Consider the following 15,270-nt stretch of genomic DNA (forward strand, 5'->3'; position numbering starts at 1 on the left):
GGAGAAACAAAAGGAGAAATTCCAAGGACTTCTAGGAAAAAAAGAAAAACTAATATAAATTAAACTCTGTCTGAGGCTACATCCTATGACCCCAACATATTTGTGCTAAAAAATAAATAAAGGTTGACTTTATCATAGCTGAGTCTGTCACTTCTGAGGTCAGTCCTAACATACCACTGTAACTGTAAGGATGATTAATTTTCCATATGTGGTATCAGCAACAATAAGCCTTCCTTTAATTACAAGATGTACAAGGTCACCTTCATCCCTCTGAGCTCTATTTTCCCTCTCTTCCTCCCTCCTTTCTTCCTCCTTGACCCTGAAGATAAGCCATACTTTTAAGACTTGTCTCCATATTCCAGGCATGTAGCAAGGTCTCTCCTCCCCTACAAGATATTCTCAGCTTTAAGGAAGTTCAGCATGTCTTCTCACCATGGATTGGAAATGTGAAGAACATTCCAAAGGGCATGGATTTGGGAAAACAAGTATATGCTGTGAAGTATAAAAATGATTCATTATTGCCATTGAAAATCAACAGGAGCACAACAAATAAACAATGTACTGTTGCCAAAAGTAAGATAAATTCAATAGCTTCACCTCAAGATGTAAGGGCATGGCTGAAGGCACTTTAATTGCGTAGTGTAGATAAAACCTTTGAGGTCAATGTAAGCAAGGCATTGAAAATGCAGAGAAGCAGAAAATGTGAGCAACCTCACACAGAATAGATCGAAGTTATCACTGCCAGGAAGGGAAAAAACTGAGAAATAAAAGAAACAGGTGCTCCTTACACCAATCTGCATTTTAGGTGGAAATTATTCCTTGGGGGTCCCTTTATCCAATTAATATTCTTTTTTTAAAATGTCTCATTCGGTGCAGACAAGGTGGTATGCATGCTCTGAGATAATAAGGCAGTATTTAATCGAACCTTTGTCTAAACACTTTATACATATTCTTTTACCTTATATAATATATCAGGAAGTGGACAAGCCACCCATTGGTAAAGTGGGCAGATACTTCTCTTCTTTCAATAGGCATTAAGGGTGTGAAAAATGACAACCACAGCAACAGATGTGTCATGCACCCATAGTCAATCTCAAGGATTTGTGTGACTATGAGGACTGTGCCCTAGTAATAATCTACATATGAACTCTGCTAGAATAATCCACAACAGTGTTAAATAATAGTAATGGCACTATATGTAGAGTGCCGACCTAGGAACATGACAGCGTTAAGTTTAGCATACCCTAGACATGAAGTATGGTAATGACAACAGAGTGGTGGTAGATAATACTCAAATACCTTGTTGAAGCCGTAGAACAACAGAATCCATCAGCAATCATGAGCAGAATGCAATGGGACTTTCCTGAACAAGTGGGAGCTGTACAGGATCATGTAAAACTCGCTTGTCTGGCAAGTGACACAGAAGATGCTGCACGAATTGCAGCAGCAGTGTATGACCACATATCAAGTCGTCCATCCTGATGGAGTGACTATCTGCACAACCACTAACCTGGTACATAGCACGCACATAGCTCCTCTTATGTACATGTCCCATTGTTACTGCATATTTGTCAGGTGGCTGCCATCAGCTTCTGGGCTATTATGTTTAGCATTGTACCCTATCTTAATACTCTTTACATCTGCTATAAGTGTTAGTCTTTACATATTTATAGCTGTATTATTGTGTATTGGTAACAGCATAAAGAGCAGGAAGCCTGCATTAAGCCTGAGAGACCTGGGGCTCTCTAGTCTAGAGAAGACTGGAGAGGACCTTATGAACACTTATAAATATTTAAAGGGTGGGTGTCAAGAGGATGAGGCCAGACTCTTTTCAGTGATGCCCATTGACAGAACAAGGGGCAACGAGCACAAACTTGAGCACAGCAAGTTCCATCTAAACATGAGGAAAAACTTCTTTACTCTTGAGAGTGACAGAGAACTGGAACAGGCTGCCTAGGAAGGTTGTGAAGTCTCCTTCCCTGGAGATCTTCAAAACCTGCCTGGATGCAGTCCTGTGTAACCTGCTCTAGATTAACCTGATTTAGCGGGGGGTGGGGGTGGGGGTGGTGTTGGACTAGATGACCTCCAGAGGTCCCTTCCAACCCCTACCATTCTGTGATTCTGTGATTACATCCAAAGTGATCTCTTACCTCTGAAATAGTCTAGAGCAGATTACAGAGTGGGCAGGCTGCCCTGGGTGATAGACCAGGTTGCAGTCCTGTGTGCTATGAGAACAGTGTCTGTGGCCAGTATCCCGAACAACAGTGATTCCCTGGGGGAAATCAAGTGGTGAATTGTTGCAGAGTGTCATAGATGGCTTCACCTTTGCAATGTTTAAGGACGCTTTTATTTCACTTCATCACTAAGACACTCCCTGGTCTGGTACACCCCTCTGACTATTACCCGCTATTGGTTTTTCAGGTTGGAAGTGATGAGGTTACAGAGAGACGCCTAAAGGCAATCAAATCACCCCCAGAGCACTAGGACAATCGGTTGAAAGATCAGGGGCGCAGGTGGTGTTTTCCTCAGTTCCTTCAGTGGCAGGAAAGTATACTGAAAGGAGCAGGAAAACATACCAGATTAATACATGGCTCAGAGGCTGGTGCCATCAGTGGAATTTAGGGTTTTGTGATCAAGGGGAGGTTTACACTGCACCAGGCCTGCTGGAAAAAGATGAAGTTCATCTCTCTCCAAGGGGGAAAAGGATTCTGGCACACAAGTTGGCCAGGCTCATCGAGAAGGCTTTAAACTAGGTTCGGAGGGGGAAGGGGATATAACCTGGTCCACTAGAGAACAGGGGGAGAGGGTTAATTATATTAGGCTTGTCTGTGACAAGCTGTGGGACAATACATCAGGGTTAAAGAGACAAGGTGATAGTAAGGGCCTTCAACCTGTTGCCCTAAGGCACACTGGGGACACTGCAGCACAAGCAACATCTTATGGAGACGAACCAGGGGCCCCTGAAGTGGTAGGTACCAACAGGGAAATATCCGTGAAATACCTTAAGGGAATTAAGGGGTATTCCTCGAAGAAGGTGACACGATCATCAGCCCAGCTGAAGTGCCTCTACACGAATGAACACAGCATGGACAGCAAACAGGAGTTGGAAGCTGCAGTGCTGCTGGAAAGCTATGACATAGTGGCCACTACTGAAACTTGGCGGGATGAATCCCATAACTGGAGTGTGGCCATCGGTGGCTACAGGCTGTACAGAAGGGACAGGAGAGGAAGGAGGGGGAGAGGTGTTGCCCTCTACGTTAAGGAATGGATGGAGTGTGAAGAGATGTCCCTAAAGAATATCCAGGAGCAAGTTGAAAGGTTATGGGTAAGAATTTGAGAACAAGGCAACAAGGGGAACCTTGTGGTTGGTGTCTACTACAGGTCACCTGATCAAGGGGAGCCAGTTGATGAAGCCTTCCTACTCCAGTTACAGGAGGTGTCATGTTCACAGGCTCTTGTCCTGCTGGGGGACTTCAACCACCCCAACATCTGCTGGAAAAGTAATACAGCAAGATGTAGGCAATCCAGAAGGCTCCTGGAGTGCCTTGATGATAACTTCGTAAGGCAGGAAATAGACAGACCTACCCAAGGGTTTGTAATCCAGTGACAGGACAAGAGGAAAAGGTTTTAAACTGAAGGAGAGTAGGTTTAGACTAGATCTTAGGAAGAAGTTCTTCAGTACGAGGGTGGTGAGACTCTAGAATAGATTGCCCAGAGAAGCTGTGGATGCCTCCTCCCTGGAGGTGTTCAAGGCCAGGTTAGACAAGGCCTTGAGCTACCTAGTCTAGTCGAGAGGTGCCCCTGCCCATGGCAGGGATGTTGGATTAGATGATCTCTAGGGTCCCTTCCAACCTAAGCCATTCTATGATTCTATGATTCTATGATACTGGACCTGATGGTCACTAACGCAAGCCGGTTCATCAGGTATGTCAAGACTGGAGGCAGCCTGGACTGTGGTGATCATGAACTAGTGCAGTTCACAGTCCTAAGGGATAGGAGTCAGACAAGGAGCATAGTCAGAACCCTGAATTTCAGGAAAGCAAACTTCCAGCTCTTCAAGCAGTTAGTCAATAGGACCCCCTGGGAAACGATCGCCAGGGACAAGGGAGCAGAACAGAGCTGGCAGATCTTTAAGGATGTTTTCCATACAGCACAAGAGCTCTCAATCCCCAGGTGTAGGAAATCAGGAAAGCAAGGCAAGAGACCGGCATGGCTGAGTCAAGACCTGCTGGTCAAACTAAAAGGCAAGAAGGAACCGCACAGATAGTTTAAGCAGGGACAAGTATTGTGGGAAATGTATAGGGACACTGCTCAGTTGTGTAGAGATGCGGTCACAAAGGCCAAGGCGCAACTGGAGCTGAACTTGGCTAGAGATGTAAAGAATAACAAGAAGGGCTTTTACAGGTATGTCAATCAGAAAAAGGGTCAAAGAGAGCACACCCTCCCTGATGAGCAAGTCTGGCAAGATGGTAACAACAGACAAGGAGAATGCTGAGGTTCTTGATAACATTTTTGCCTCAGTCTTTACTGAAAACCTTTCTCCTCGCACCTCCAGAGTTGAAGGACCACAAGACGGGGACCAGGGTGACAGAGTCCTTCCCACTGTGAGTGAAGACAAGGTTCATGACCACCTGAGGAACCTGAACTTACATAAGTCTGTGGGACCTGATGAGATGCATCTCAGAGTCCTGAGAGAATTGGCTGATGGAGTCACCAAGACACTCACCATGATATTTGAAAAGTCATGGCAGTCAAGTGAAGTCCCTGGTAACTGGAAGAAGGGAAATGTTACACCCATTTTTAAAAAGGGTAGAAAGGAGGACCCTGGGAACTACTGACCTGTCAGCCTTACCTCTGTGCCGGGGAAGATCATGGAGCAGATCCTCCTAGAAGCTCTGCTAGTGCACAAGGTGTACAGGGAGGTGATTTGGGACAGCCAGTATGGCTTTACCAAGGGCAAGTCTTGCCTGACCAACCTAGTGGCCTTCTATGACGGAGTGACTACATCAGTGGACAAGGGAAGAGCTATGGATGTCATCTATCTGGACTTCTGCAAGGCCTTTGACACGGTCCCGCACAACATCCTTATCTCTAAGTTGGAGAGATGAAGATTTGATGGATGGGCTGTTTGGTAAATAAGGAATTGGCTGGATGGTCACATGCAGAGGATAGTGGTCAATGGTTCGATGTTCAGATGGAGACAGGTGATGACTGGTGTCCCTCAGGGGTCCGTGCTGGGACTAGTGCTGTTTAATATCTTCATCAATGATATAGACAGTGGGATTGAGTGCACGCTCAGCAAGTTTGCAGATGACACCAAGCTGAGTGGTGCAGTTGACATGACTGAGGGACAGGATACTGTCCAAAAGGACCTGGACAAGCTGGAGAGGTGGGCCATGTTAATCTCAAGAGGTTCAGCAAGGTCAAGTGCAAGGTCCTGCAACTGGGCCAGGGCAGTCCTTGTAATCAATACAAGCTGGGGGATGATGTGATAGAGAGCAGCCTTGTGGAAAAAGACTTGGTGGTACTGGTGGATGAAAAGCTGGATATGAGCCAACAATGCGCGCTTGCAGCCCAGAAGGCCAGTTGCATCCTGGGCTGTATCAAGAGAAGCATGGCCAGCAGATCAAGAGAGGTGATTCTGCCCCTCTGCTCTGCTCTGGTGAGACCCCACCTGCAGTACTGCATCCAGCTCTGGAGCCCCCAACACAAGAAGGACGTGAACCTGTTGGAGCGGGTCCAGAGGAGGGCCACAAAAATGATCAGGGGGCTGGAGCACCTTCCCTATGAAGACAGGCTGAGAAAGTTGGGATTGTTCAGCCTGGAGAAGAAAAGACTCCAGGGAGACCTTATAGCTGCCTTCCAGTACCTGAGGGGGGCCTGCAGGAAAGCTGGGGAGGGACTGCTTACAAGGGCATGTAGCAATAGGACGAGGGGCAATAGTTTTAAACTAGAAACGGGTAGATTTAGATTGGATATTAGGAAGAAGTTCTTTACCATAAGGGTGGTAAAGCACTGGAACAGTTTGCCCAGAGAGGTGGTGGAGACTCCATTGCTGCAGACATTCAAGATCAGGCTTGATGGGGCTCTGGGCAACCAGATATAGCTAAAGATGTCCCTGCTCACTGCAGAGGGGCTGGACTAGATGACCTTTGGGTGCCCCTTCCAGCCCAATGTATTCTATGATTCTATGATTTGCAATTTGGTGGTTTGTTTTTCACTTGCATCTGCATAACCTTTCACCTGCTGTGGTTGTATTTTTCTGAAGGTATTGTGGCAGTGTTTTGCCCTTACTGCTTTCGATGACAGTAATTTTTTATGTCTACTGAAATGAATTGAAAAATAAAAGAAAAAATATGTGAAGATTTTTTTAAAAATTGAACAGATGTTCTATTTTGTTGTGTTCTAAGTAGATTTCCTTATTTTTTTCCTTCTTTTCTATGTCTGTATTCTTTAAAATTTCTCTCAGTCATCTTTATAGTCCTGTCTGTAACAAGTGAGTTTCTGGATTAGGGGACCAGTTTGAATGCATCTTTTCTTATCCTTTTAATCATAAGGTAACACATATTGGAAGATATCAAAGTGTCTGTGCATGTGTGTTTCTGTTCAACACATGAAAACTCCTTGGAATTCTTTGTATGTTTGCTTATCTCTGAAGTATGGTTATGGTTACGTGACTATGCAGGTCCAAAGAAAGATTATTTTTGCTCCCTTACACCTGTTCTTTTTTTTCTTTGTAAATTTTCTTCTTCCCCCCACCCCCCCCTAATTCTTGATCATTGGTATAATTCTGACTGATTCTTACAGACACAAGGATCAATTTTCTTGTAATGTTCCTGTGAGCCAGTCCTACATGGCTACAAATGAATCCAGGCAAAAAGAAAGTTTCACAGTTATGTTTTGCAATATTGGCATTAGCAGAACTTTAGCAGCTTGATACAAAGTTATTCCAGCACCTCTGTCAAATATAAAGGCAAAACAGGATTAACATTCCAATCTTAAATTTGCATTTGAAATTGATTACTGAGTAAGAAGACCAGCAGTCACAGGTGAATCTACTCAGCTAACTTCAGATGACTAGTAGTAAGCAGTTCAGCAACCCTTTATATTCCTTTTAGAAAACAGAGGAAAACAAACAATTCATAGATTCATCTGAATAATTTCCAATTTCTTCCTTAGGATACCATGAAACATAGCTAGAAAAAAAAATGCACAAAAACCAAAACAAACTAGTCTTCTTCACTGACATAAAGGGACCCCACAGGACTATCTCAGATGTAAGTTCTGAGTAAAGTGGATACTTCTTTCTAAATGGGATGCAGATTTAAAAACATGGGTCCTGTCTCATTATGCTTGGTAGGGCACATTATCCAGGGGTGAAATATAAGACACTAAGACATGAAACACTAAGATGTGAAATTACTTAGAAACCAATACTGCTTCCCAGAAGCTGTGGCTATTAAATATGTGATTTCCCTTAAATTCTTGAATATATTTAGAAAAGCAAAAGTTAAAATGTCAAAACACAGTTTCTTAAGTTATAATTTAATAAAGTACTACACTAGATATACATCTGACATGCTTAGAATCCTTGATTTAAAATCCTTCATTTGAAAGCAAGAAGACTAAAGTCAAACTGAAACACTGACTCGAAACACTTGTTTGGGAATATGATTGTGGGTTTTGATAACTGCTCAGGTAGAGAAAGAAAATAATGACCTATTCCAGCAATTATTACACCAAAACCACCGTAACCTCTGGGTATATTTTACCATTCACATTTTAAGAAATTTGAAGCTTTTTTAATTGGGGTACAAAACAAGAGTTTGTTCCTTTTTTGTCCAGATCAGGATGGACAACTGAGAATTACATAGCAAAAAACAGCAAAGTAGTATTTGCTGCTTAAATATAAGTATATATAGTATTCCCAAAACCTACCAAGTCTTAAAGGGTTATTATACCATTTCATAATACAATAGATGCCATTCTTGTTTCAAGGATAAAAGTGTAGACTTCTGTGTTTACAGAAGAGAGAATCACAGAATCATAGAAGAGTTTTGGTTGGAAGAGACATATTCTCATAGTCTTTAATATATGAATGTGTTTAGGAACCTCACTTTATGCACATATAGTATACATGAATATTGATTTTATTCTAGAAAATCCATATGCATTTTCTGGGCTAGTGTTTTAAATAAGTTATATTTTGACAGTTGGAAAAAGTCTAATTTGATGAACAGTATGTTCATTTAAGTTAACTGAATATGTTAGAATGTTAATATGACCACACACTAATTTACAGAACAATGACACTTCTCTCTCTGAAGGTATGAAACATGCAGTGTGCTATCACTTAATGTTATGTGAGGAAGAACTCAAAAATGAAGAATTTCAAAATCATATTTTCTTCCTTAAGTTCCATTCAAGTAAATTCAGTGAACTGAATGAATATTTGACTAATGGTATTGTAACATTAAATAAGACAGAAATATTACAAAAAACTTCTTTGCTCTGCACAGTTGTTTTTTAAACTCATCTGAAAATATTACAGGCATTTAATATTATAGCTGAATTTCTCAGCTGTCTTTAGATGCTCTGTGGTTGGACTGAAAGAAAAAAATTAGCTGCTTTATTCTTCCTGACTTTAAAACTATGGGGCCTACAGGAATGTTGGGGAAGGAGTCTCTATCAGGGAGTGTAGTGATAGGACAAGGGGTAATGGCTTTAAACTGAAAAAGGGGAGATTTAGATTAGATACTAGGAAGAAATTCTTTATTATGAGGGTGGTGAGACACTGGAACTGGTTGCCCAGAAAAGCTGTGGATGCCCCCTCCCTGAAGCATTCAAGGCCAGGTTGGATGGGGCTTTGAGCAAGCTGGTCTCGTGGAAGGTGTCCCTGCCCATGGCAGGGGGATTGGAACTAGATGATCTTTCAGGTCCCTTCCAACCCAAACCATCCTATGATTCTATGATTCCATGATTTCTTTTTACTTATTTCTTAATATGTCCTTTATGACTGACACTCAAGTACAGATTCTATTGACTGGGATTTTGACCTTTAGGTGTCATAGAGTAGTGTAGGTTACCAGAATGTTTGAAACCTCTACAGATAAATGAGCACAATGAAAAGGCTGCCAATGCCACACTTAGGCTTTAATTGATAATAATAGCAAAAAATAATAGTGTTTGAAGATTTTATATAGGTTAAATCTTATTTTAAAAAAGAAAATATTATGGAGGCATTAAGAATTAAGGTAAAGGTTAAAAACTAAGCCAATGAAATAACCATGAAATAACCTCTGCTATGTAGGAGGTCAGATCAGGTGATCTAATGGTTCCTTTTGGCTTTAAGTCTGTGATACCATGAAATTTCCCCATCTTGTCACAGTGTAGAATTTTTTTGTTAAAGAAGTGATAGGTTCAGCCAGAGACTAAGGATCAGATGGAGAAGATGACTCTATGAGGAACAACAGCAATGAGGTTTGGGGAATCAGATCCAATACCTCAAAATGGCAAGACATAGGGCAAAAAAGCTGTGAATTTGAAACACAGAAAAGTAAATGGCAGGAAAGTAAAAGGAGGCATTAGAAAGTTTGGCTGTGTTAAATGATCTAAATGCAAAATATTAGAGAGTTCTAGCTTCCTCTTTTGACTTTCATAAGACACATGCTTCCTTTTGCATCTCACTATGCTTGACTGCTTACTACTTTGTTGTGCATACATTGATGTGATTCTATGAAAGGTTTCCCTGTGCAGTGTATAACCTGGGATGTGCAAGTAAATGGACTAATCTTGCCACCTTATACAGTCATCGTCCAGCTTGGTACAGAAGAGCCTGTTTCTTGTGAGATCCATCTGCTCCACTGGCTGGCAGCTCCCTGAAGTGGCAGAAATCCAAGCTCTGGCCAGGTTTCCAAAAGTCAGAAGAAAGCAGTTTTTGTAAACTGAACTGGGAGGTCACGGCAGGCATCTGACAAAGAAAATAAAGGGCTTTCTGGGATATATGGCCACATTAGCACCAAGCTCTTCAATGTGCCTATAGTGATGAGGACTGTACAGTTTCATGTTTAGTATTTACCCCATGGCAACTACGGTATCAGTACTTATCTCTCATCAGTAAATGGTAAATGTCAATATCCATGTGGTTTGGCAAAGCGCATGATAGACTTCTGTGAGAGACAAGAATTTGCTAGCCCGCTGAGAAGCACGTTGTTAACAGAAAGACCCAAAAGAGTCACTGAAGATTTTGGGAACAGAAGTCTGAACTGGAGTTGAATGCCAATATGAGCAGCATATTCTACACTGCTGGCATAATCACCCTCTTCACAGAACAATGGCTTTTATCCTAAAGCCAGTTCAGAGAAATACAGATAAACTTGCAATTTATGGCAAAATGAAAAACTAAATCCCTAAATTAATATGAAAAGCTTTTTTCCTCTCTTATCTGAGCCTTGCTACCTTTTATTATTTCACAATTTACTTTTCTTGGCTCTAAATATGTTTGTGTGCTCTTTTCTGTCTTTTTTACTTGTTCATTTTGATCCTATACACAGTATTATCAAAGTCTGCTCAAAATAAACACACAAAGGCAGATCTAGACTCCATTCGTAGTTTTACCATAAAATGTTTTTCTATTTCACAGCTTTCAGATTCACAAATGTTTTTACTCCTGTTGTTCTCCAAAGTAAACCATCTACTCCACAATGTAAAGTTGTACTCCAGTCTTAGTTTTGATCCACGAAAAGGAAAAATGTCAAAAATTGTACAATGTCTAGGTGGGGTATCTTTTATTTACGACTAACAAGGAAAAGAGTAAGAATTTCAGTGATAAGGAGCAGCACAAAAATGTAAAACCAAGTTAGAAAAGCTGTGAGTAGAAACCAATAGCAGTAAAACTGGATTTAGATCCTCTGTAATTATTATACACTATGAGTATTTTTCTTCTTTTAAGTGTGAGAAACTGAGATAACATATATCACTTGTTCACTTTAGGAAACATTTTAAAAGTTTATCTACCATTTTGTACTATAATACTATGTATTACTATATAGTATACTATAATATACTAAATTTCACAAGTAAAGCAATGAACTTGCTAGTTCTCTTGTTTCTGCAAAATACTTGGACATACAGTAGATGCATCTTAATGAAAAGTAATCAGAAGAGTACAATATGGTCAGCTTAACTCAGTCAACAACTGTGTGGAATTATTAAAGACTTAGAATGCCAAAATACAATACTATCTACCCACACAAAAGGGTAGAGGTGAGACAGAAGGTAAGGGGTGTAGACAGATATATAGAATTTCAGGGACAATCCCATCTACCTACTTTAGGGGATAATCTTCCCCCACTGAAGATATAAGATATATAACTGTGTTTGCGGGCAATGCACTCTGCTGAACTGATGATATAAGGGAACAGTTAGAAATATTGGATGCTTCTGTGCTTTCAGGATGCTGTCTGTACAGAGGTCCTTAGAAGGTAAGAACTTCTTGAAAGAGATTAAATCGATAACTACCATTTCAAAAATCACAGTTTAGTAGTTAAAGATCTTGCTTCAGAAATAGGAGGTCCTGTCGTTCAAACTAACAGCAGCTTGGATGAATCTGAACAAGATGTTCTGAAAGGAAAGAGAGCACAGACACTTAGACGGGAAGATTCCTGCTTTATAAGTTTGTGATCTAGGTGCTCAGCTTTATATAAAAGGTCACCAGTGACCCTCAGCAGAATGTATGTATGTATCTACATATGCTTCATTTTCCATAAAGCAAAGGGTGGGACATGGGCATCTGTCTCCTTACAGTAGATCTTTTGTGCATGTGGGATGATCACATGCTTAATAAGTTTAGTCACTTACATGTTTACACACTCTTTTATCTGGTCTGGTTTTATAGTACTTACTGAGTTTTAGGTAATTATGCCCAATGTGACTAATGCTATTTGTCTTATTAATGGAAAATACCAGTCATTCAAAGCAGAATTTCTCTGTAAACTTTAGACCAAAAGATGCTGCTAGGCATAAAGAAGCATCTGTCACACATTGGTTCTGGCTGTATTAAAAGCATTGTTTGATACTCATCCCTTTACAAGAGGACACATAACAACAGAGTGTTCCAGAAAAGAAACAAGTAGATCAAAAATGGAAATAAATATTTGAGCATTACATCAGGTGCCTTCTGTTCCCCTGAATTACTGGCTGTCTGTCAAAAGTCAGTATATTTGCCAAACTCATTGTGCAGTTTGGCTTACTGGATGCTAATAGAAATGCAAACCCTCCATAGAAATCTAAAGCCGCTGGCATATTTCAGTACTTGCAGTAATCTCATGCTTACTATTTTATACTTCCACCACTTGACCTGTAGCCTTGTATATTCAGCCCAAGCTTTCTGAAACCTTTTGGTGATGCAACAGATATAGAGAGAAGCACTGTTTCCCCCACTACTCTTTCAATCTGGCAGTATAGTACTTCTATGGCTACTATACTACCTGCACGTACCCTGTAAAGAAAATATTCAATGCCTATTCTGAGAAGCAAAAAAACAAAACCCAAGACCATTATAATAGCTTAGGCCAAAATTCAGGATAGAAAAGTCTTCCATCAATCCAGTCAATTTTTTTTTTTGTGGGTCTGCTTGGGATATTATTGTTCTTTTTATACAATCAAAGAATGTCACAATTATCTTTTGCTAATTATGTTTTGCTAATAGTTTGACTTTCCTAGTGAATTTGACGTTTTTCTTTTCCCTCTAGGTTCTATCACATTGGATTGTAGGTACTCCAGTTTATAGCTACTCCCGTTTATATCAGCTGACTATTTGCCTTACTAAATAGAGCACTAATGTGTACCAAATGGATTGTAAGGTTTTCTAATTGCTATTACAGTAGTTGTGGTACGATTGGAAGCAGTTAAATTGTACCGGTGAAAGACAAGATTTCAGAAAAAAAAGGAAAAAATCAGGCATTGTTACAACTCTCAGAAAGAGACATAATGGAGATACAGCATAACCCCTAAAAGTAAGAGTTTAAGAATCTGTTAAAAATTGCTGCCTGTGTATGAAAGGAATATTAAGGAAAAAAAGGACATACTTTCTGTGTGTATGTCTTGCAAGTTTTGAGTGCAGTATATACAAGTCCAGAGGTCACCACTCTGAGGGAGAGGTCTCTCTTCTGCTGGTGAATGACAGCCCCTGGTGGAGCAATCTAAGACAGATCAATATTTGTAACACTGAAAACCAAGAATTTCTTTGAATAATAAAACACTGGCATAACAAGAAGCAGAAAAGTTCAGTTCTTAATGCAAGCTGAATCTGTAATGCAAACCAAAGAGAAAGTTTCTCTTCTAGAATAAGTAGTAAAAAACCCTCATGCCTTTGTATTCTTACAATGCTGAAAAATACATTGTGATCACCACATCTGTAAGAACAGGCTTAGTGAATAAGACAGAGTGATTATTTCTACTTGTCACAGCACATATCTTGCCATCTGTGAATATAAATTATAAATACACTGTGACACAAAGATTTTCCTTCAAAGTCTTCTTAAATTCCTCACTGCAGTAGCCACTACCTTTTTATTATCAAAACTGGAAAACTACTTTTTTTTTTTGGAAAGGTTTTAAAGTGACCTCTATTAAGATACAGTGCATGTAAATTATTTTCTGCTATACTTTTATTTATGACCCATTGTTTATATAAACATACATTTAGAAAAAAAATAATTAATAAACATATATGTGAAGAAAGTAGAAGAGACTTTCTGTATTAGCAAGAGTCCACCAAAATGCGCTTTTAAACTTACGTCATTACAAATTGTGTTACCTTAAGGCTATGACTGATTGTTATTTTTCAGTAAAGGATAAATGCATATTTGTGATTTCATTTGTATTTCCATTTCACATTAATTTTATTTTTACTAATATTATTTTATGAGTAACAGGAGAAGTTTTGTTTTTCTTTAAGAGTACGTAAATATTTTTATAAAAAGTAATTGTAGCTCTTGAAAAACATTTTTTATTTATTGTTTGTTCATTTGCTTATATCCTTTTGGAGTTGTTTAGCAAAGGTCCTGGAGAGGAATTCGTATGACCTAAATTTGTCATCTCCAGTAAGGATGACCGTGTATGTACTGATCATTCTTGGCTTCTTTTTTTTTTTTATTATTAAAGAGAAATGGCCACTCTTGGGGTTAAGTATACCTTGTCACATGGCTATAAGGAACGCAGAGGCTCAATTCAATTGCCTTGATGTAGGCAACTTATGTTTTCTATTCCACATTACAGTCTCCAGAACATCTGCCCAAGGCAGATAGGACTTGGAAATATGCCCTTTTGAAATGGCAGAAGAGAAGCTAGAACGACTACCTAAATGTCTTAAATGCTGCTAGAAACCTAGGTTTAAGGAGCAAATGGAGCTCAGGAACATAAGCTCTTATGCAGGTATCTACAAATGTTTACATTAGTCAGAGAAGTCATATTCTTTTATAGATACAGTTACACTTAATAAAGATACATCGTTCTCACCATAGAATGGAGAGGGTTTGGTTTTTTACTGTTGGTTTATCAATTTCCTTCAGCCTGCTTTCTAGACAATAAATCCCTTAAAGGTACACCATATGGTACATGGTTGAGAAGGGTAAGGAGTGAGTTTTAGAACTGCTTTTATAGTCAACTTGTTCTTGGCTATTGCTCAGCAGGATGTCTGACATATTCACAACAACATAAATAGCTCACTCCCTCGCAAAAATGGAAAAGAGTGTCCTCAGAGGACCATCTTCAACAAGGCTTGAATAATGTTTGGCTGAGTTCTCCATCAGTCTGATTCGGAATTATTGGTTGTTCCTGTGTGAAGTGTGCATACAAGGTAAAAGAAATCTTATGTTTTTGAGTGCATATGCATGCTACTGTGTGGCCCAATTCATAGAAAGACACTGTACATTTAACAATAAGTAGTTCCAAGAAGAGTAACATTATGAGAGGAAATGTCTCATTTTTTCTTCCTGGAAAAGAAGACAATGCTATATTTTTATTTTTTAAGAGTGTATTTTGGGGTGTGAGAGACATGCTGAGAAAATCTACAAAGTAAATAGCTAATAACCATGTTCAGTGAAAGCAGATAGTATGTTCTCACAAATTAAAACAGAAAAGTCCTCTATAGAAACATAAAAAGTAGGACTTTTTTACTCACTATTGATTCTAAACGCAGAATTATTTTAGTTGTTGCAGCACTTAATATCAGCAAATTTACTATTAACATTATTTCTCCAACATTTA

The sequence above is a fragment of the Leptosomus discolor genome, chromosome 1, assembly GCF_034619465.1.
Source record: "Leptosomus discolor isolate bLepDis1 chromosome 1, bLepDis1.hap2, whole genome shotgun sequence".
Taxonomy (NCBI): Eukaryota; Metazoa; Chordata; class Aves; order Leptosomiformes; family Leptosomidae; genus Leptosomus; species Leptosomus discolor.